The sequence below is a fragment of the Schistocerca americana genome, chromosome 4 (genome assembly GCF_021461395.2).
Source record: "Schistocerca americana isolate TAMUIC-IGC-003095 chromosome 4, iqSchAmer2.1, whole genome shotgun sequence".
In the NCBI taxonomy this organism is placed as follows: Eukaryota; Metazoa; Arthropoda; class Insecta; order Orthoptera; family Acrididae; genus Schistocerca; species Schistocerca americana.
Genome location: NC_060122.1, coordinates 591798912 through 591823216, shown reverse-complemented (window position 1 = coordinate 591823216; position 24305 = coordinate 591798912).

Sequence of the window (24305 nt, the reverse complement as noted above, 5' to 3'; positions counted from 1 at the left end):
CAGCATACTGCAGCATACTTAACATCTGAATCTAACCACAAGATCCCTGTTTGCTCAACGGCAACCTGTGCCTTAATACAATTTTTCCGACCGTATTTTCAACGAGGAGCTGATTCATTAAAACATTGATTACCGGGTAAAAACTAGAAAGGAAAGTCAATATAATACCAGAACAAATTTTCAAACGACAACTAGTGTCTAGTGCAATACTACGGTCTATATTTACGACCAAAGAGCCGACCGAGTAAAACTTTAAGGGTCGGGTACAAACCAGTAAATAATAAAGAAAGGCAGTATACACTCCTGGAAATTGAAATAAGAACACCGTGAATTCATTGTCCCAGGAAGGGGAAACTTTATTGACACATTCCTGGGGTCAGATACATCACATGATCACACTGACAGAACCACAGGCACATTGACACAGGCAACAGAGCATGCACAATGTCGGCACTAGTACAGTGTATATCCACCTTTCGCAGCAATGCAGGCTGCTATTCTCCCATGGAGACGATCGTAGAGATGCTGGATGTAGTCCTGTGGAACGGCTTGCCATGCCATTTCCACCTGGCGCCTCAGTTGGACCAGCGTTCGTGCTGGACGTGCAGACCGCGTGAGACGACGCTTCATCCAGTCCCAAACATGCTCAATGGGGGACAGATGCGGAGATCTTGCTGGCCAGGGTAGTTGACTTACACCTTCTAGAACACGTTGGGTGGCACGGGATACATGCGGACGTGCATTGTCCTGTTGGAACAGCAAGTTCCCTTGCCGGTCTAGGAATGGTAGAACGATGGGTTCGATGACGGTTTGGATGTACCGTGCACTATTCAGTCTCCCCTCGACGATCACCAGTAGTGTACGGCCAGTGTAGGAGATCGCTCCCCACACCATGATGCCGGGTGTTGGCCCTGTGTGCCTCGGTCGTATGCAGTCCTGATTGTGGCACTCACCTGCACGGCGCCAAACACGCATACGACCATCATTGGCACCAAGGCAGAAGCGACTCTCATCGCTGAAGACGACACGTCTCCATTCGTCCCTCCATTCACGCCTGTCGCGACACCACTGGAGGCGGGCTGCACGATGTTGGGGCGTGAGCGGAAGACGGCCTAACGGTGTGCGGGACCGTAGCCCAGCTTCATGGAGACGGTTGCGAATGGTCCTCGCCGATACCCCAGGAGCAACAGTGTCCCTAATTTGCTGGGAAGTGGCGGTGCGGTCCCCTACGGCACTGCGTAGGATCCTACGGTCTTGGCGTGCATCCGTGCGTCGCTGCGGTCCGGTCCCAGGTCGACGGGCACGTGCACCTTCCGCCGACCACTGGCGACAACATCGATGTACTGTGGAGACCTCACGCCCCACGTGTTGAGCAATTCGGCGGTACGTCCACCCGGCCTCCCGCATGCCCACTATACGCCCTCGCTCAAAGTCCGTCAACTGCACATACGGTTCACGTCCACGCTGTCGCGGCATGCTACCAGTGTTAAAGACTGCGATGGAGCTCCGTATGCCACGGCAAACTGGCTGACACTGACGGCGGCGGTGCACAAATGCTGCGCAGCTAGCGCCATTCGACGGCCAACACCGCGGTTCCTGGTGTGTCCGCTGTGCCGTGCGTGTGATCATTGCTTGTACAGCCCTCTCGCAGTGTCCGGAGCAAGTATGGTGGGTCTGACACACCGGTGTCAATGTGTTCTTTTTTCCATTTCCAGGAGTGTAGTATCGGGACAAATTTTTAAACGACAACCGCTGTCTTAGTACAATACTACGGCCTTTAATAAGACCAAAGAGCTGATCGAGTAAAACTCTGAGAGTCGGGTAAAAACCAGAAAATAATTAGGAGGTCGGGTAGACAATGACACCAATCAACACTAGGATTACAGAATGTTACTCCCCTTTATCAACAAGCAGCTCCGTGGATCCAAGGTGCGTCGCGCCGGTTACTAAGTGGTGCTGATGACAGCCTGGTAGAAGAGGGCAGGCATTCCACGAGCGGACGTCCGACACTAATGTCAGTCTGCTGCTTATAGTCGACGCTGACCCTGGTGAAGTATTCCGGTATCTTTATTAAGCGCAGGCCCTCCTTGCAAGCTCTTGGCTTCGGCTGCTCTGATCTCTTGACCGCCTCTTGTCGCGACGCTACCGCCAATCCCTGAACTTGGTGCCTCCCCACTCGGGCCAGCGAACCTGTATATATACCAGCAAGCAAAGTGCTTCTGAGCACACAACTCACTGATACCAACTCTTCTTCATGGATATTGGCAAGAGGCATAGTCGATACTACCTTGAGCTAGTGGCGCCAGACAGAACAGTCTACTAACTTAATGGCGCTACGGCTCAGATACGATTGCACGTGAATGTATGCATGTAACCACACGCCCGCCACGTGATCCACACTGGTTTCTTGGAGCACATTTACACAGTCTTCACGCTGACAGAGTTGTTAGTAGGCATGTAGCCACACCGACAAGAATACTTGACATGGATTATAGTGATCAGGACCGAGCGAGGTGGCGCAGTGGTAGCACACTGGACTCGCATTCGGGAGGACGACGGTTCAATCCCGTCTCCAGCCATCCTGATTTAGGTTTTCCGTGATTTCCCTAAATCGTTTCAGGCAAATGCCGGGATGGTTCCTTTGAAAGGGCACGGCCGATTTCCTTCCCAATCCTTCCCTAACCCGAGCTTGCGCTCCGTCTCTAATGATCTCGTTGTCGACGGAACGTTAAACACTAACCTAACCTAACCTAACCTATAGTGATCAGGTGCACGAACGGCAAGGAACATAGTCTGGTGACGTTCTTGTTCAACAATTGTCACCCACTTTTCGGATATTTCATAGCATTTTCGGCCACGTGTGTCATATTGAATTACTAGTCTCAGCGTTATCTACATCGTTTCGCGTTTGCCAACGTTAATAAGAATAATCCTGTGTATCTCCGGAGAATTTTGTTACGGAACGTACACTTCGGACTCATCAGTTGCCTAGGCGTCGCTCATTGCCGAACGGTCATTGACTTGCCACTCGGCCGTCTTCGCAAATTACTAACGTCACAAGTCGCGTGATTAGCGCCTCTTGTTCCGTATTTGGGACGACGCCAAGATGACGACGCTCGGATTTTTAGCCACTGCAGCAATGCTTGAGCCCTCTTATGGTTATCTGCCACCTGGTTCTCCTCGCCATCACCCTTAACCGATCATCATCAGCACTGAAAATAGTACCGTGTGCAGCTAATAAGGAGAGGGACTAGTTTGTTTCTAATCAGAAAAATATCAAGATACGCTCAACCAACGAAATCGTCATCACTGTAGAAGTTTGTTTTGTTAATCTTAGAAAACATTGAAAGCTACAGGGTTTTATGAAATGAAATGTATGCCGCAAGCTGTGCTGAGTATATAGTATGGCGCAGCGAATTAAATTTCGCACAGTAGGCCTATTTCGGCAGTATTGCTATTGTCAAGTACACCTGCAAATATTACGGTTGGTACATTTCATATACTTTTGAGGCATTTGTATACTGAGTTAACTGTACATGTATACTTAGGTCTGGCTTGGCGAGACGTACATGTTGCTTCATTGATGAAATTTATTGTCAATTGTCGCTGTTTTTATTACGTAATAATACAGTCACGTAGCCGGCCAGAGTGGCCGAGCGGGTCTAGGCGCTACAGTCTGGAACCGCGCGACCGCTACGGTCGCATGTTCGAATCCTGCCTCGGGCATGGATGTGTTTGATGTCCTTAGGTTAGTTAGGTTTAAGTAGTTCTAAGTTCTAGGGGACTCATGACCTCAGCAGTTAAGTCCCATAGTTCTCAGAGCCATTTTATACAGTCACGTAGTAATTTGACAGCTAGTTGACAGTTTTCAACGATGCTGTGTGCTTACAAAATGGTTATAGTTAGTCAGCGGTATGGTTTGAATTACAGATAGTTCAGTACTTTTTGTAATCCATAGCCTCTTTGTAAACATACAGCATCATTGAGAATTGTCAACTAGCTATCAAACTATAACGTGACTGCATTGACAAAAGGTTTAATCAATGATGTAATATGCAATATGTACGTCTCTTCTGGCTAGACGTAAGCATACATATAAGATTAACACCATATCTCATAAATAATGCAAAAGTAAATGAAATATACCAGCTGTAGTATTCGCAGGTGTAGGCCTACCTGACAAGGGTAATATAATGGAAATAGGCCTATTGTAAGAAATATAATAAAAGTATTTGCAGCTAATTTGGGAGATTCAATTTAAAATGTCGTACTGAAACATGTATTCATTACTAATTACGTGTAGTGCTTCATTGACGAGCTGCTCGATTGTGTTTACAGGTGACAATGTTATTCGGAACTTGTAATTATATTGGCATTGATGTAAGCGACGTACACATACAAACACATGCACACACACACACACACACACACACACACACACACACACACACACACACACAAGCGCTCACGCACTTTCAAAATCTTGGTAATAATCGTTGTCGAATATTAGTTTACTTCCGTTACTTATGTTCATGGGAAGTGTTGATAGCACACGTAGAAGCAGCACCAACACTGCTTGGTCTAAGACACGTTCTGAAGATTCGCGGATGTTTACGTTACCAGACGATCAATTACGCACTGGAGGAACACCCAGCTGTTACTGTTTGACCCCACATAGTGAACCCAGAGAAAAGGCACGAATTTCGAGCTGTTGGTTAGCTTTCACGTGCTGTCGCAGCTGCGCATCAGTGCCACGTGGATTTCCGCATTTTCCACGGCCGATATTCCTTTTACCGTTATTTACTTGTTTACTTCACCTGGTAGCATTAGAGCGTTCACGCCACCTTTCAAATCCAAGTAGACGTCTTAGTACGTTTATTTTCAATATGCGTGGTACTCCATCAGTACATTACCAAATAATAATTATAAGGGCCGGTCAGTAAGTTTTCGTTCGAAGGCCGTACAGCCCAGAACCAATATGCTAAACAGGCAAAATCGCCGTGAGCATTAAGGCAATCATCCCACCGACGCACCAGGTTGAAGATAACCGTTTGATGAAACACCGTGCCCTGCTGCGTGAAGAAGTTCATAACTGCCTGCTATACCCTACAAGACCTTTTTTAAGAGATCGAAGACATGGTAATAGCATGGGAGAGATAAGGCCTATAGGGCGGTGTTCGAGTGTCTCCCACTTGTCATAACGGATGAGGGCGGTCGACCGGTGTCTTGCGTCGAACAACGATCAGCACCGAACTTGGCTCACCATTTCACAACGGTGATTTTCGACAGACATGCTGGTCCATAACATATCTTCATTCTCCGATGGTCGTACGGTTCCATACTGAAGCCCCTAGAACCGCTCGGCCACACCGGCCGGCCCCGAGAGAAAAAAACAGCATATTGACAATAACGGCCACGTAGTTCACGTTTCTCCATTTATTGCACGCACATCGGAAAGACACGAATAACATACTAATCCCTTGTGCATATGTCGGTTATTATATGCCAGCATTAGCGTCGTGCTGCGTTGCATACATACTACTGCAACGCCTTCAAACAGAAACTTTCTGATCGCTCCCTGTCTAACAAATGTAAGAGGGGCGTTCAATAAGTAAGGCAACACATTCCCTTTCTCGCGCAGTTGCGGTTAAAAAAAATTGTAATTTGTTGTTGGACATCGTGGAATATTCCTGCCTCAGCCGCTATACTTTCATGAAGTTTCGATAGGTCGCGGCGCTATACGTAAATTTGAAAATGGGATCCGTAACGGAGGCGCGTTCTAAGCAGAGACCTGTCATCGAATTTCTTCCAACGGAAAATCAGAGCATAGCAGATATTCATACGCGTCTGCAGAATGTCTACAGAGGCCTGACAGTGAACAAAAGCACGTTGAGTGGTTGAGTGAGGCGTCTGTCATCATCGCAATAAGGTCGCGCAAACGTGTCCGATCTCCCGCGTACCGGCCGGCCACACGCAGCTGTGACGTGGGAATGTGCGGACACCCTCATTCGAGGCGATCGACGGATCGCGATCAAACACCTCGCTGCATAACTGGACATCTCTTTTGGTAGTGCTGATATACTCATCCACTATTTAGGGTACTCAAAAGTGTGTGTCCGCTGGGTACTCGCATCTTCCGACTTCCATCTGTGTGGCCTAATGAAGGATGCACTCAGCGGGAAACAGTATGTCGATGATGTGGAGGTTATTGATGTAGGAAGACGTTGGCTCCGACGTCGATCAGCAGAGTGGTACCATGTGGGCATACATGCCCTCCAAATAACGTAAGGAAAGCGGCGTTAGGCTGTCGCATTGAACGAAAATTATGTTGAAAAATAGGTTTTTGTAGCCAAAAGAATGAGAAATGAAAAAATGTATTGTAAAAAAATAGTTGCTTTACTTATTGAACGCCCCTCGTAGTAGAGATTTTAATATGCATAGCACGTAACAATTGAGACGCCCGCTAAACCCGCTGGGCAGAACAGGTAATTCGGATTGTGGAAAGGGCCAAATAAGGTTGGGGTTAGTTTCACCTTAAAATTGTAATTAAACAACACATTTACAACTAAAGCGGCACATAGACGAACTTTTAGAACAACGAGTTTCAAACTCCAAATCTTTCACGGCTGAAGGCCTCCAAACAAGAGATCTTAACAATCAACAAGGTAAACTTGAAGTGACTGAAAACAGGCAGTTACAATTACAAAGCCTCAAGGTAAGGGTGGATAAACAAACGTAAACAAGATGCAATACAAACGGCTTCTGAAGGCCCACAATAAAATTCAAGATTTTAAAATAAATTACCATAACCTTTCAAAGGTAGAAGACCGCAATGTTTAAGCTTGAAAGGTAACTTTAAAAATAAGGTTCCAAGGCTGAAGGCCCACAATTAATTTTCCAAAATTAAAAAAAATAAACATAAGCCTTAACTTTTATAAATAGCTGAAACCAGACTAAAAGAAAAGACAACACACTGGCAGTAACCTTTCAACAAATATCCATCTGTCGGAATTCAAATTTCCTTACATAAAACACAGTAAAACAAAGCATTTTTTTATTGTTGGCTATGATGGATTATAAACAGACAATTAAACACCGGTGAGAAAGACAGTAAAGACAACAGCACTCAAAAACCTCCAGGGGGTCTCACTTAGGTGAGACAGGTGGTGAGCCCAACTACACTTGATCCGTCGGAACCCAACCAAGGGACAGCCAAACGACTTGATAGCCACCAATCGGTACATGAGAATTCAGACACAAAATGTTACGGGCATAATTATACACCATCAATTATGTATATGTATTAAGCTGTCAAAACTACACATCGTGTAGGACAGCGACAACAGGCGAGCAAAGGACACTGCCGGAAATTGCGTTAGTGGCCAGAGCAGGTAACCGGAACACTAACGGCCCCAAGGCAGAAAATTCCGCTGGTGCACTTGAATTGTAGTCAACCAGTATAGTTAATTCCACAGGATGGTGGCTAAATTTCAGCAATACAAACACTCGGTGTTGCTCACAGGAAAACCTCCCCAACAGCAAACCACCGAAACGAACCACACAACATGAATGGACGTGGCTTGGGTACTTGAAGCCACTACTCACCTTTGACGACCTGGGTCGGTGAACCACGAAGCTCGTTGCGATCAGACAGCTACGCACACGCTCCGACACTGCACAGGGACCGCCAGCGGACCCAGCTAACTGCACCGCGCGGAGGTAACTTCACTGGTCCACAGCAACCGACCGACTCCTCTCAGAATGCCGACAACATCTATAATAGTCGTCAGGGGAAATAACGCCAACTACACACACAACCTGACAGACACTTGCACGAAGACCTGAACGATACCCAACAGTAACCAAGCGCGCACGAAGACAAATCGGGAGTCGATGCACACTCACAGAGCCAACTCATGAACGATCTGCGAGCAAAAACGCGTCGTCCGATAGGACGACCGACCGACGATTCACCAAGACCGTGGCACAGCTCAAGTGATGCAATGGTCGGGCGAGCCATGTCGACGCAGACCTCACTGCTGCTCCAACCCGACTGCACTAGCGCCGCGTTGCAACTCCCCGACTGGCAGGTCCGAACTGCGCTCCAGACGTGTTCCAACTGATTGGTAGTCCCATAGTGCTTAGAGCCATTTGAACCATTTGGGACGATATATGAGTACCACCAATTGTCCGCTCGTAATGTTATTCGCTTGAAAGTGAGTGAAAGTTTTCCGAAGTGATTTAGAATTGTGTGTCCCATAGTACTTAGAGCCATTTGAACCATTTGGGACGATATATGAGTACCACCAATTGTCCGCTCGCAATGTTATTCGCTTGAAAGTGAGTGAAAGTTTTCCGAAGTGATTTAGAATTGTGTAACTGAGGTGGTATGTACGTACCAGCCCGCTATACACCTAGCAGGATAAGGGAAACCGCTTAAAAAATCACATCCGGGCTGGCCGATACTCCGACCCTCGTCGTTAATCCGCGGGGCGGATTCGATCCGTGGCTGGAGAACCTCTCGCCCCGGAGGTTGCGCTTTAACACCCACGGTTATTCGTGCGGGTATGCGAAAGGGCGGAAGACATTCTGGAATAATTGATTTGTAATGACTGACCTATTAACAGCAGAAAACTACATAGGAGGACAATGGTCCCATTACTGTGACCACCTGTCACAAGGCTGAATACCCACCTTTATCAGAGCGGACCGCTTGAGACGTACAGGAAAAGGGTCACTCAGGTTCTGGAATGTACCGACAGGGATGTGGAGCCATGGCGACTCCATTGCCGTGCCCAAGGCGATATGTTTTTAGGTTGAGGATCCATTGCATGAATAGCCCGAGCGAGGTGCTTCCATAGATTCTCGATTGGGTTAAAATCGAAGGAGTTTAGTGGCCATGCGTTATGATAAACTCATCCTGGTGCTCTTCGAACGACGCACGTACACTGCGAGCTGTGTGACGCGTTGCATTGTCCTGCTGATAGGTGCCATCGTGGAGAGGAAAAATAAACTGCGTGTATGGGTGGACATGTTTCCCAAGGATAGAAGTGTATCTCTGTAGATCCATTCTGCTTTCCAGAATGACGAGATGGACCAGAGAACGGAAGAAACACATTTCCCAGAAAATGCCGCTCCCGACTACGGCTTCGACCTTTCCACCGATTATTGCATGGTGTTTGCCTCCAGAAGTTTCACGCCGATGGAGCATACAACATAATTTATCTGAAAACGCCACCTGCCCCGCCAAGTTTACGTCTAGGTGCCGTACTGGCATACAAATTTCGGCCTTCGTCGCTGATGAACAGCAGAGCGTGAACCAGACGTCTGCTGCGGAGGCCCATACGCTGAAACGTTAGCTGAACACTCGTTGAGGAGACACTGTTGGTAGCCTCTTGGTTCATCTGGGCGGCTAATTGCTCAACAGCTGCACGCCCATTGCCCATACACCTCTCTGCAGCCATCGTTCACCCGTGTCATGTATGGCCCGTGGTGCCCCACAGTTTTCTAGATGTTGGTTTTGGATGGCGCAATTGTGCCACGCACGGATTGCTTAAACCATAGTGACACACGAACAGCTTACAAACTTAGCTGTGAACCAGTGAGACGCCCTGCTAAACCCGCAGGACAGGACAGGTGGTTTAAGTTGTGGAAAGGGGCCAAAATAAGCGGCTGTCAGTTACACTCGAACATACAACTTTTTATTTCATCAAACATTACAAAAGCCAAGAAATTAAACACAGCATTAGTTTTGAAACTTAATTAGTGGCTAAATGCGCCGTACAATCTCATGCCTTAAGGGCAAGATCACTTTAATTTGGCTGAAAGCCAATAACTTAAAGCTCAACCAAAATCAGAAATTAAAAAGGCAAAGCCTTATCTTAGAACCAGTTCCTTAATTAGGTTGAAGGCCCCGAGAATCTAACACTTTAAGAGCAAACAACTTGTATTCAAAATCGGCTGAAGGCCCAACACTTAAGACTCAATAACATTAATTTTTTTAAAAAAGCCAAAGGATTTGCGTAAAACAGTTCTTAAATTAGGCTGAAGGCCCAAACCATCTGACGCCTTAAGGGCAAAACAACCTTAATCTAAAAATCGGCTAGAAGCCATACAAGTACAAACAACAAGAACAAACAAGAAAAGGCAGTACACTCAAGGGCGCTCAGAAGTTCCGAGGGTCGGCCTGGAATTCAAACACTGATGCTCGCTTAGGTGAGACAGGCAGTCGGCCCAACCATTGTCGGTCCGACGACAACCCAACCGACAGACTGTCAACGGACCCACCGACAAGCTAACCTCCGCTTCACCCGACCAGCACACAACAGAGAGTTCAATGGAACAACGTAGAAAGTATTGGCGCCCACAACCAATTATACATTGAGCTGTCAAATTACACACCGTGCTGGACAGCGACAACACGATGAGGAAAATACACTGCCTAATTTACATCAACGGCCAGGGCAGGTAACCGGAACGCTAAAGGCCACAAGGCAGAAGATTCCGCTGGTGCACTTCAATTCAAATAACCAAGTACAGTTAAACTCCACCGGAGGGTGGCTAAAATTTGCCAGCTTGAAAACACACGTTGTTGCTCGCGGGAATATCCCAACAGCCGACAACAAATTCCAAACGACACAATGTGAACAGCCGCGTCTTGCTGGTAGATTAAGTCAAAACTCAACTTTCATATCCAGGATCGGTGAGCCACGAATCTCATGGCAATGGGAACAGCACCACACACTCCCACATCGCATAGAGGCTGCCAGTGGGCCCTACGCGCCACGGAGATTTCCTCGCTGCTCCACGCCAACCGAGCAACTGCCCAGGCCCGGAAAAGGTGAAAGCACCAGATATACGTCGGCGATGAGACGACCAGCCGAACGACCAACCATCGGTCATCCCGTTCCACTCTCCCTCCATCGGACAGTTCATGTGTGTCGCCAGCGGTCGGCGAGCACTGGCTGTCGGCGCCTCACCGGCGCACCTTGCCCGGTTTCACTGCTGCTGCGTCCCGACTGCACTCCCGCTCCGTCCCGAACTGACTGCCGGACACACGACGACCCGGAAATACTATCGGTCGCTCCAGAGATGGTACGACAGTGCCCTTATCGATACGTGCTGCTGCTGCCGCTCACCTGAAAGTGAGGCAGGAAGTTAGTGGCGCCAGTAAATGGAATAAGAAAACGAGGCGGCAGTACCGTAATTGAAGATGACAAACAATAAATGGATTGAACACGAGCCGTTCACGGCTCAAGCTGTTTCGGAAATACTCCCAGCTTTGGTTCGAAAGCCGACGGTCGTGCCCTTTTGGGCATCAAATAAATCATTTCATTTCCGCATTACGACAACGATTGCACGGTTATCTGTGTCCTCACGAGAGGCTGTGTACCCTCCACTGCTAATGCTGCCACCGGCCGTCTGTGGGTGGTTATTGCCCGTTGACGTCGGACGCTGTGGTGGTCACATTAATGTGACTGGACCCTGTAATGATTTAGTGTGGCTCTGTGGGCTGGTACAAGTCTTTCAGCTGGATTGGGACGTGTTTCACTTCCTCGAGGAAGTCTAAAGGCAGGCCGTGTAGGCGTGGTGCCGTCCTGTAGATCTGAAGGAACCTACGGGAGGTCGCCTGCCACTCTCAGCTGACGGCCGATAATAGCTGGGTTCAACGGCCTCGCGGCGGGCGCAGCGCCCTAAACATTTCAGGCACGTCAACAGGAGCGCGCCGCACCGCACCGCACCCGCCCACCGCGGCGCCGCCCGTAAATAAGTAATGGGCCGCCACGCGGCCCGAGGGGAGGTATTAACCTTGGCCTACTCACGCTCGCCAAAACGAGACGGAGAGAGCGTGTTGTGTCTGGCGCAGCACAGCGCGCCGTAAAAATAGCTGCGCCTCCCCATCCATCTCCCGCGCGCCTCCGTCTCTCTCTCTTCCTCTCTCTCTCTCTCTCCCTCTCCCTCTCCCCCTTCTCCTACCCAGGGGCCCCTCGTACGTGTACACCGACTGGCGTGCGTGTGCGCGTGTGCGGCGCTGTGTGAGTGCACTCGCTCGGCCGGTCGTTAGCTAGGTCAGTTCCACAATTGCATTCGCCGCGCATTTAAAATTCAATTGGCATCGCTCCCGCCGGCATTCCGAAGAGATTCACAACCTGTTATTCAAATTCCGGCCGCGCCCGCCTCGCACCCGCTATAAAAGCCGGGAGGGGCGTCCAGGCGGCGGTGGCGGCGGCGGAATTTACGATGTTCCGGCTGGCGTGTGGGGACAGCCGCCAGGCGCCGGAGCGCGTCGCGTTGTCAATCATCCGCGCGCAGGCCGCCGTCTCTCTCGGCGGCGCCGGCAAGGCCGCTCTCCGGAGCAGAATCCACAGGTGCCGCCACTCACTTCCCACCCTGTTCGCTGTATTTCTTTCAGCTTTTTCTGCGTATGGTCAACATATCATTTGACAATACAAAATGCTTTAAACAGTCACATTTATCATATCACAGCTCACTGTCCATTTCGGGGGGATTACACCTTTATCTCCCTGTTGTTTTATGTCAGTAAAGTATGGATGTGTAGTATTTATTTTTTCGATGGGAGGCAATGCCAGAGGTTGCCCCAAAGTCGCACATGCAATACATCCATTCCTTTATTGACACAGCTGAAACCTCCTGATGATGAAGGTGTAATCCCCCGAAGCGCGTAAAGTAAACTATAATATAATACACTGAGGTAACAGAAATCTTGGAACACTTCCTAATATCGTATCGGACCTCTCTTTCCCCTCATAGTGCAGCAACTCGACTTGGCATGGACTCAACAAGCCGTTGGAAGTCCTCATCAGAAATATTGAGCCATGTTGCCTCTTTATCCGTCCGTAATAGCGAAAGAATTGCCAGTTCACAATTTTGTGCACGTACTGACCTCTCGATTACGACCCATAAATCTTCGATCAGATTCATGTCGGGAGATCTGGGTGGCCACATAATTCTCTCGAATTGCCCAGAATGTTCTTCGTACCAATGGCGAACAATTGTGGCCCGGTGACAGGCCTCTTTGCCATCCATAAAAATCACATCGCTAAGTCTATGAATGGCTGCAAATAGTCTCCAAGTAGCCGAACATAACCATTTCCATCAAATGATCGGTTCAGTTGGACCAGAGGACCCAGTCCATTCCACCTAAACACATTCGACACCACTATGGCGTGTGCAGTGCCTTGTTGACAACTTGGGTCCATGGCTTTGTGGAGTCTGCGATACAGTCGATCCCTACCATCAGTTCTTACCAACTGCAATCGGGACTCAGCTGACCAGGCCTCGGTTTTCCAGTCGTCTAGGGTTCAACCGATATGGTCACGGAGTCAGGAGAGGCGCTGCATGCGGTGTAGTGTTGTCAGCGAAGGCACACCGGCCGGAGTGGCCGTGCGGTTCTAGGCGCTACAGTCTGGAGCCGAGCGACCGCTACTGTCGCAGGTTCGAATCCTGCGTCGGGCATGGATGTGTGTGATGTCCTTAGGTTAGTTAGGTTTAATTAGTTCTAAGTTCTAGGCGACTGATGACCTCAGAAGTTAAGTCGCATAGTACTCAGAGCCATTTGAACCATTTTTGAGCAAAGGCACTTGCGTCCATCGTCTTCTGCTATAGCCCATTAACGCCAAACTTTGCCGCACTGTCCTAAAGGATACGTTCGTCGTACCTCCCACATTTATTTCCGTGGTTATTTCACGCTATGTTGCTAGTCTCTTAACACTGACAAATCTGCACAAATGCCGCTGCTTTAGGTCGTTAACTAAAGGCTGTCGATCTCTGCGTTGTCCCTGGTGACGTGTAATGCCCGAAATTTGGTATTCTCGCACACTGTTGACACTGTGAATCTTAGAATATTGTATTCCCTGATGATTTACGGAATGGAATACCTCATCCATCTAACTCGAACTATATACTGTATTCAGAGTCTGTTAATTACCGTCGTGTGGTCATAACCACGTCGGAAACCTTTTCACATGAATCACCTGAGCACAAATGACAGCTCCGCCAGTCCACTGCCCTTTTATACTTTCTGTATGCGATATTACCGCCATCTGTTTAAGTATATATCGCTATCCCACGACTTCTGTCACCTCAGTGTAACTGTGACGGATTACAGCAATTTTTATTTTCAGTTGATGTGCATAACGGTCCGTCAAGCGTAACTTAAAGAGTTCACGTTTGACTTATGGACTTCAATTGCACTGAGAGTTTGTACCTATTGATAGACTGCAACGGACTGTCCCACTACGTATTAGTATGAAGTTCTCACTTACAAGAATTATTTGTCACTCATATGTTTTCTACAGTCGATTCTAACTCTACGTCAATCTATTGGAAATACTAGAATATCATCCGTATAGAATTACTTTGAAAATTCCAACATGAATAAATCGTGGAAAATACATTAAACGTTATTCCGCTACAGAGACATAACAAACCATTAATATACAGAGCGCTGATTCAGTATGATATGGACAAATTCAATAATTTTTTATACGTGGTAAGGAAATGTCATGTTTTCACTCAGCTCCGTCCGAAGAGGCCATGGAAGGCGCTGTACCGAATGACTGCCGTACCAACTGGGATATGTGCTCAGCACATCGCGTTGCCGGTCGTTATCAGCTTTCGTGACCAGAATCATCATGATTACCTACTGATAATTTCAAGGAGATTCTCTAGCTCCTTAAAATTCGTCACATTTCAGCACTGCATGCGACACCCACAGGAGATTAATCTCGTCAGTCTAGGCTTATCTTCTAACTTTTACTCTGTAGAAATGGAAATTCATGTGCTGTATCCCCATTGCAAAATGGTTCAAATGGCTCTGAGCACTATGGGACTCAACTTCTGAGGTCATTAGTCCCCTAGAACTTAGAACTAGTTAAACCTAACTAACCTAAGGACATCACAAACATCCATGCCCGAGGCAGGATTCGAACCTGCGACCGTAGCGGTCTTGCGGTTCCAGACTGCAGCGCCTTTAACCGCACGGCCACTTCGGCCGGCTATCCCCATTGCAGCGGCACTCAGTAAATACAAACTAGGAATGGAATAGTGCATTTAGTATAGAAGAAAATCACATCTTTCTTGCAAAATATTCATAGGTTGGAAATTAGAGAGAGATCACTACTGCGTCCTGCAGAGAAAGAAGAATAGGGTCAGAACGGATATAATGATAGCTCAAATCTAACAGCCCCGACTGAGGAACGGGGGAATGAGATTTCTGTTCTTAGTTTAGTATACAGCCCTTACTTGCTAGAAATGTTTCATCGTGACACAATGCATCAGATTCCAAGCATTTAGTATACAGCCCTTACTTGCTAGAAATGTTTCATCGTGACACAATGCATCAGATTCCAAGCATTTGATATTTTCTATTGATGCTGTTTGCTATGACCACGTTTGACTCCTTTTATGTTTCTTACAAATTTTTATTTCTTTTATGCATTTTTTGTTTACTGCGAAATCTCATACTAGAATTATGAGTGTCAATGGCTTAACGTGAAAATTAATACACTAGAAACTGATATGATTGGGCGCAGATCTGAACGTTGTGGGTTCACACTTGATTGGATAAACATGAAAAAACCATCACATTAGAAGTAAAAAAATTGCGGCGTTAGTAACAGTATTTGCATAACAACCAGGACAGGGACATTTAACTTCATTAATTTAAAGTGTGGTCGTAGGACCACAATGCAAAAACAAAATAACATCTTAGAAATCATATTGTGTTTAGGGAATAAACTGGAGTGACGTTATTCGCTGATTTGATCTGACGAATATCAAACAACCCAATAATGTAATCCGCCAGGAGAAACGGAGTGCACAGAACGATGACTAACAAGACCATTTGAAACAGAATGGACAACCTTCAGCGAAATACCTGCTAATAATATGTTTCGGGGACTGCTTAAGGAAAAGATACGAAAAATGGACTGTATAACCATTGTGACAGAGTTTGCTATTCTCATCATGCCCTTTCCGCATCGCATTTCCTTGGAGTTTCCAACGAAGTCAGAGGCTGCATCAAATTATCTGCATAACCGGTGAACCGGTTCCCATTCAAACTTGTCGCTGAGCGGCGGCAGCTGCAGCCTCCCTCAGACATCTGCTACGCCACAACGGTCCAAGTATCTGTTATGTGCACGACATGCCTACAAAGGTGCGCACACCAGCCCTCATGAACACAGCTACCGGCCTGATGAAGGCGTCTCAGCTACGTATATGGTGAGATGTGGAACTTTGCAAACGTTGCTGGAGGTGGAAGGTTTGATTTCTAATGAGTAGAACTATGAAAATGTCACAACTCTAGTAAACATTATATCTACAGCGAGCTCATAAAATTTGACTACAGTTAAGTATCACGTTTGACAGCATGATTCGTACTCGGCTCTCTCTCTCTCTCTCACTTGCATTTGATACTATTATAGTACCCCAAAAACAAGTGAGATCTTTATAGTTATAAGTGGCAATGAACGTTCGTTCAGAAAGTCTATTTGTTTCACCAATCAAATGTATATTTGGAAAGTAAAATGTCATTTTAACAGCTGCATTGCGAGCAGGGATTGCAAAAAAGTATTTCACAATTTTCAAAAGTTCTGAATTTTCATCTCCAGAACAGGTGTTCACGAAATCACATCATCTATGAGATATAGTTTCCTCTAAAAAGGTAGATCTAGTTTACGATTTGAGCTGTTCATTTAGAAACACTTTTAGCCAGTTTACCTCACCAATCTTTAGGCACATTCGAAACGTTCTCTAAAACCACAACACCTAATATCAGCAACGACGCAACACCATAGGTGGCTCGAGGTGCGGGACGGTACGCTGGAGGAGCGGAGCTGAAGATCAAGTCGCTGTGCCACGACAATCGATGATCTCCTCAAGTGTTGCCAACTTACTTTTATCCCTCCCAGTTTCGATTTCAGCCCGCCAGATAACACCTGGCATCACCGAACGACAGCTTGACATGGAAGTTTAAAAATCGTTTTTTTTTACTATTTTGTAAATTTGCTACCAGGGATTAAAATAGAGCATTAAAAACCGGGTGGAATCCGGATAAACTGGGTGATTTGGTAGCCATACCTTAGCTGGGCTTGATATTTTTCGTTTGTTCAACTGAAGCCCATTAATTTCCCCCAATTATCATTGCAATCTCTTAATCGACATATGAAAGTACTTCAACGTTCAGACACAAGTGTCAGACTTCGTGCTGGCGCACGCATTCACCAGCACACCGATCGGCACTAGCATTGCATAGCAGGCGCTGAACTAGGCGCGCCTATGACAAGACAAGACCAAGACACGCCCCCAGGCTACGCTCCTATAACTCCCCCTGGGCGGCGTGCATATAGGCCGCCGCCGCCGACCGAGCTGTGTCAATCTCTCAATTTCAGCACGTCAATAAATCGCACTCTGCTCTTGTCTTCCGTCGCTTCGTACCTTAGCTGGCTGTGAGGGAACGTTAGTCATTGAATATAGTTGTGACATGAACGCGGACAAGTTCCAAGAATTAGTACATGTTATTTGATTGCTGTTAACCACAGAAATTCAGATTGGACATCACTGAAGTTAAGTACTAAATTGATTCCTGTAATAAAGTGCATTTTAACAACGTATGTATTTTGAGTTGTAGTGATAGGAAATCGGCCATTTGCCTATCATACCACCCTCTCCTTAACCAGCCAAGAACCACAACACACTTAATTTACGTTTATATTTAACTACATAATATAATTACAAAGCACTCGACTGTGCAAAAGATTTTACGACGACTGTCAGTCTCAGTAAGGATGACATGGTCTCTAGCAAGAGTGAAAGCAAAGCCAGTGTGCCAGTCTCGTCTTCTTTATTTTTTATGACTTTACATATCATGCGATTACTTAAAATTTTCTGTGTCTCGGAAAGTAATAGCGAAACCTTACTTCATGAGCTGAATCAGATTGCTTTTAAGTTACGCTTCGAATTGCCTTAAGATTGTTGTTGCTACCACACGAAGAACAAATGGCTCTAAGCACTATGTGTCTTAACATCTGAGGTCATCAGTCCCCTAGACTTAGAACTACTTAAACCTAACTAACGTAAGGACATCGCACACATCCATGCCCGAGGCAGGATTCGAACCTGCGACCGTAGCAGCAACGCGGTTCCTGACTGAAGCGCCTAGAACCATTCGGCCACAACGGCCGGTAGTCTATGAAGACTATCTTTTCCTAAGGATGGGCTGTTCTTGTACGTTTGCGTCTTTGTTTGTTAATGGATAAAAAGCCCAATCATAAATCTTAATAGGAAGTTCGCCTGTCACATCTGACATGCAAGTGCAGATGTACCTGGAGTATTGCGCAACTTCACCCTGTCCCTGTCGTGCGTCCCATTGCCGGTGCAGGCTTAACTGTTCAGGTGTGACGATGTGACTACTGTTAGGCGTTACGCGTATATTGCGTCATAGCTTATACTGATGGCGACGCGATGGAATGTAGGGAAAGCCATCGAGGAAATCAAATGAATACAGGGGACACCGTACATGAACTGTACTCTAGAGAGAAGAGCTGAAACAAAAGTTGTAGGACGAACCTCTAACTGTAACTGATTGTATGTTAGGATAACGAAGCTGTCAGTGAAAATAATGGCGAACACTATTTATCACATTATATCTGTTCGGAAGGTGTGAACGAAACATTCAAGTAAATTTGTGGTACACATGCTGCGTCGAAAGTACTATTGTACTTCCGTGCCGGCAGAAGCTAAGCTCAACGTTACCGAGTAGAATGATAAAACAGCTTGTATATCTCTTTTTTGTAGCTAAAAATCATTGTCAGTACTCTTGTTTGTGTGAGCGCAGCATGAATACTTGCAAATTACTCTGAAACTACTTTAAGTGTTGCTTCCCGAATGTTTCAGATTTTTTTTTTTTCAACTTGAATATTACTGAAGAAAAAGTATTTCCTCATTTACTGAAAATCAACTGTTGGAAGACGAGTTACGGTTAGTAACTGTACTCCAGAGGGTGTAGCTTTTCTAAGAAAGTAGATTGTAATTAAGCAATAGTTACTAACGGAATTCAAATTCCGATACTAGTGAGATTATCAGTCTGCAGAAAATTTTGTTGTCAAAATGTTACCATTGATGTAAATACAATGAAGACTTGTATCTGAACTATTGAAAAGAGGTATCGTCATTCAGACTTGGAGAAACTAAAGAACAGCTGCTTGTAAGGAGACAGGGGTAAAAATGGCTCTGAACACTATGCGACTTAACTTCTGAGGTCATCAGTCGCCTAGAACTTAGAACTAATTAAACCTAACTAACCGAAGGACATCACACACATCCATGCCCGAGGCAGGATTCGAACCTGCGACCGAAGCGGTCGCTCGGCTCCAGACTGTAGCGCCTAGAACCGCACCGCCACTCCGGCCGGCAGACAGGGGTAAGGGAAACATGTTTTAGCGCCTTGTTCTTATTATATTGCTGGCGACGTGACACGAATTCGGACTGAGCAGGGATGAAGGATGAGAAAACAAACTCGACGTGGCAAGTAGCCATCATAGTATTCGCATTTAGCAATTCAGCAATTCACGGAAAATCTAAATCTGGTTTTTCTCACGAATGCGAGTCCACAGAACACAGCGTCACCTCCATCGGTCTGTATCAGTGTAGGCGATGGTTGTGTTAGTGAAACACGAGACCGAAACTTTTTATTGTTCAATACGGTACAGCTTATGAGGATGTGAAATATTACTGAAGGTGCTGTTGTACAAGCGATTACAACTACGGTAGTGCAGATGTAGAAACAACTACGGCAGAAAAACTATCAGTCGGATCAGTCAGAACTACTCTCATTTCGTCGGTTTTATTTTTATCAGCTTTTAAAATCTGACTCGACAGCAAGTTTATAAATGTATTATTTAGTGTTTGGTTTTTTAGTATTTAGTCACCATGAAACAATGACATAGGATAATAATCAAATGGTTCAAATGGCTCTGAGCACTACGGGACTTAATATCTGAGATCATCAGTCCCCTAGAACTTAGAACTACTTAAACCTAACTAATCTAACGACATCACAAATATCAATACCCGATGCAGGATTCGAACCTGCGACCGTAGCAGTCACGCGGTTCCCGGCTGAAGCGCCTAGAACCGCTCGGCCACCGCGGCCGGCTAGGATAATCTATTCATCCGGCAAACAAGGAGGATGTTTCCAGAATGAGATTTTCACTCTGCAGCGGAGTGTGCGCTGATATGAAACTTCCTGGCAGATTAAAACTGTGTGCCCGACCGAGACTCGAACTCGTGACCTTTGCCTTTAGAGGGCAAGTGCTCTACCATCTGAGCTACCGAAGCACGACTCACGCCCGGTCCTCACAGCTTTACTTCTGCCAGTACCTCGTCTCATACCTTCCAAACATTACAGAAGCTCTTCCGCGAACCTTGCAGAACTAGTTCTTCCCTCCAATACTAAACTGGTGCCGGCCGGAGTGGCCGAGCTGTTCTAGGCGCTACAGTCTGGAGCCACGCGACCGCTACGGTCGCAGGTTCGAATCCCGCCTCGGGCATGGATGTGGGTGATGTCCTGAGGTTAGTTAGGTTTAAGTAGTTCTAAGTTCTAGGGGACGGATGACCTCAGAAGTTAAGTCCCATAGTGCTCAGAGCCATCTGAACCAACTAAACTGGTGATCCCTTGATGTCTTAGGATGTGCCCTGTCAACCGATGCCTTCTTTTGGTCAAGTTGTGCCACAAATTTCTTGTCTCCCCAAAGTAATTCAATACCTCCTCATTAGTTACGTGATCGATCCATCCAATTTTCAACATCCTTCTGTAGCACCACATTTCAAAAGCTTCTATTCTCTTTCCGTCTAATCTGTTTATCGTCCATGTTTCACTCCCACACATGGCTACACTCCAGACAAACACCTTCAGAAAAGACTTCCTAACACTTAAATCTACACTACTGGCCATTAAAATTGCTAAACCACAAAGATGACGTACTAAAGATGCGTAATTTAACCGACAGGAAGAAGATGCTGTGATATGCAAATGATTAGCTTTTCAGAGCATTCACACAAGGTTGGCGCCGGTGGCGACACCTACAACGTGCTGACATGAGGAAAGCTTACAACCGATTTCTCATACACAAACAGCAGTTGACCGGCGTTGCCTGGTGAAACGTTGTTGTGATGCCTCGTGTACGGAGGAGAAATGCGTACCATCACGTTTCCGACTTTGATAAAGGTCGGATTGTAGCCTATCACAATTGCCGTTTATCGTATCGCGACATTCCTGCTCGCGTTGGTCGAGATCCAATGACTGTTAGCAGAATATGGAATCGGTGGATTCAGGAGGGTAATACGGAACGCCGTGCTGGATCCCAACGGCCTCGTACCAATAGCAGTCGAGATGACAGGCATCTTATCCGCATGGCTGTAACGGATCGTGCAGCCACGTCTCGATCCCTGAGTGAACAGATGGGCACTTTGGAAGACAACAACCATCTGCACGAACAGTTCGACGACGTTTTCAGCAGCATGGACTATCAGCTCGGAGAACATGGCTGCGGTTACCCTTGACGCTGCATCACAGGAGCGCCTGCGCTCGTGTACTCAACGACGAACCTGGGTGCACGAATGGCAAAACGTCATTTTTTCGGATGAATCCAGGTTCTGTTTACAGCATCATGATGGTCGCATCCGTTTTTGGCGACATCGTGGTGAACGCACATTGGAAGCTTGTATTCGTCATCGCCATACTGGCGTGTCACCCGGCGTGATGGTATGGGGTGCCATTGGTTACACGTCTCGGTCACCTCTTGTTCGCATTGACGGCACTTTGAATAGTGGACGTTGCATTTCAGATGTGTTACGACCCGTGGCTCTAACCTTCATTCGGTCCCTGCGAAACCCTACATTTCAGCAAGATAATGCACGACCGCATGTTGCAGGTCCTGTACGGGCCTTTCTGGATACAGAAAATGTTCGACTGCTGCCCTGCCCAGCACATTCTCCAGATCTCTCACCAATTGAAAACGTCTGGTCAATGGTGGCCGAGCAACGGGCTTGTCACAATATGCCAGATACCACTCTTGATGAACTGTGGTATCGTGTTGAAGCTGCATGGGCAGCTTTACCTGTACACGCCATCCAAGCTCTGTTTGACTCAATGCCCAGACGTATCAAGGCCGTTATTACGGCCAGAGGTGGTTGTTGTGGGTACTGATTTCTCAGGATTTATGCACCCAAATTGCGTGAAAATGTAATCACATGTCAGTTCTAGTATAATATATTTGTCCAATGAATACACGTTTATCATCTGCATTTCTTCTTGGTGTCGCAATTTTAATGGCCAGTAGTGTATATTTTGATGTTAACAAATTTCTCTTTTTCAGAAATTCTTTTTTTTTGTCATTGCCAGTCTACATTTTAATCTTCTCTACTTCGGCCATCGTCAGTTATTTTGCTACTACTGTAAGTGTCTCATTTCCTAATCTAATTCCCTTAGCGTCGCCTGATTTTATTCGACTACATTCCATTATCCTTGTTTTGCTTTCGTTGATGTTTATCTTCTATCCTCTTTTCAAGAAAAGTCTATTCCAATGAACTGCTCTTCCAAGTCCTTTGCTGTCTCTGACAGGATTACAGTGCGATCGGCAACCTCAAAGTTTTTATTTCTTCTCCCTTAACTTCAATTCCTGCTCCAAATTTTTATTTGGTTTCCTTTATTGCTTTTTCAATGTACAGATTGAATAATATTGAGGACACAACTCTGTCTCATTTCGACTGAACCATTGTTTCCCTTTCATGCCCCTCCTTTCTTATAACTGCCGTCCGGTTTCTTTACAAGTTGTAAATAGCCTTTCACTCCCTGTATTATGCGCCTGTCGCCTTCAGAATTTCAAACAGAATATTCCAGTCAACATTGTCAAAAGCTTTCTCTAAGCCTAAAAATGCTGTAAACTTATTTGTGTCTTCCCTTAAAATATCTTCTGAGATAAGTCGTAGGGTCGGTATTCCCTGTTGTGTTCCCATATTTCTACGGAATCCAGACTGATCTGCGGCGTCGGGTTCTACTAGTTTTTTTTTCCATTCTTCTGGAAAGGATTCGTTTCAGTGTTTTGCAACCACGGCTTATTAAACCGATAGAACGGTAATTTATACATCTGTCAGCACTTGCTTTCTTTGGAATTGGAATTATTATACTCTTCTTGAAGTCTGAGGCTATTTCGTCTGTCTCATACAGCTTGTGCTCTGTCTCTAATGAACTCGATGTCGAGGGGACGTTAAAACCAATCTTCCTTCCTTCCCTCCACGAGTAATTCCTACAGCTGATTTCATGTGGTTTTGTACAACTACCCTCCGCAATGCTCGAGGTCCGTGTCCGTCAGTACATAAGGTCAGCGTTGTCTTGGTTTATCTGTGGTTATTCTTTGGTGTTTCCACTTCACAAGTACATCACCATCGGTCGACTTGAGAAGCTTCAGAATGGTTGAAATGTCTCTGATGGAGTTCTTACTTACGTGATATCCAATGACTGACCCCGTTCGAGGTCACTGAACTTTACTAATCGACCCATTCCGTTGTGACTATTTCTCTATTGACAAGAAAGTAGTCACCGTCTCTTGTTATATTGGCGGATCAACCTCCCGTGACATCTAGGATCAATTCTGCGTTACATAGACGTGCCCAGATACATTTGATCGAAGGGTGTATTACCGTCGTATGATAACTGTTCGATAGTAAAAAAGTGCCTTTTTATTTATTCTTGTGCTAGGAAGAAACGAATTGTATACTGAAACACTGAATTCTCTTGGAACAACGGTAGATAAACAGTAGTAGATACAACGAAATGTCACAGGTTCGACATTACCAATGAGATATCAGACCACAAAATGTTTACTTCATGCAGAAAAGTATAATTTATCGGTTTCCGCAAACTGTCTTTACGATTCCGTGTTGACTTTGCCCACTGTTTGCGTCTTCTTACAAATGGTTCAAATGGTTCTGAGCACTATGGGACTTAACATCTGAGGCCTCCAGTCCCCTAGAACTTAGAACCACTTAAACCTAACTAACCTAAGGACATCACACACATCCATGCCCGAGGCAGGATTCGAACCTGCGAGCGAAGCGGTCGCGCGGTTCCAGACTGAAGCGCCTAGAAACGCTCGTCCACAGCGGCCGGCCGTCTTCTTCCATTTAGCGGAAATACTAGCGATATGCAGTCAATTTTACGACCCTAAGCCATATTAATTACATTTATGAAATCTCCCATCAATCAATTAACCTTTAGTCAACAA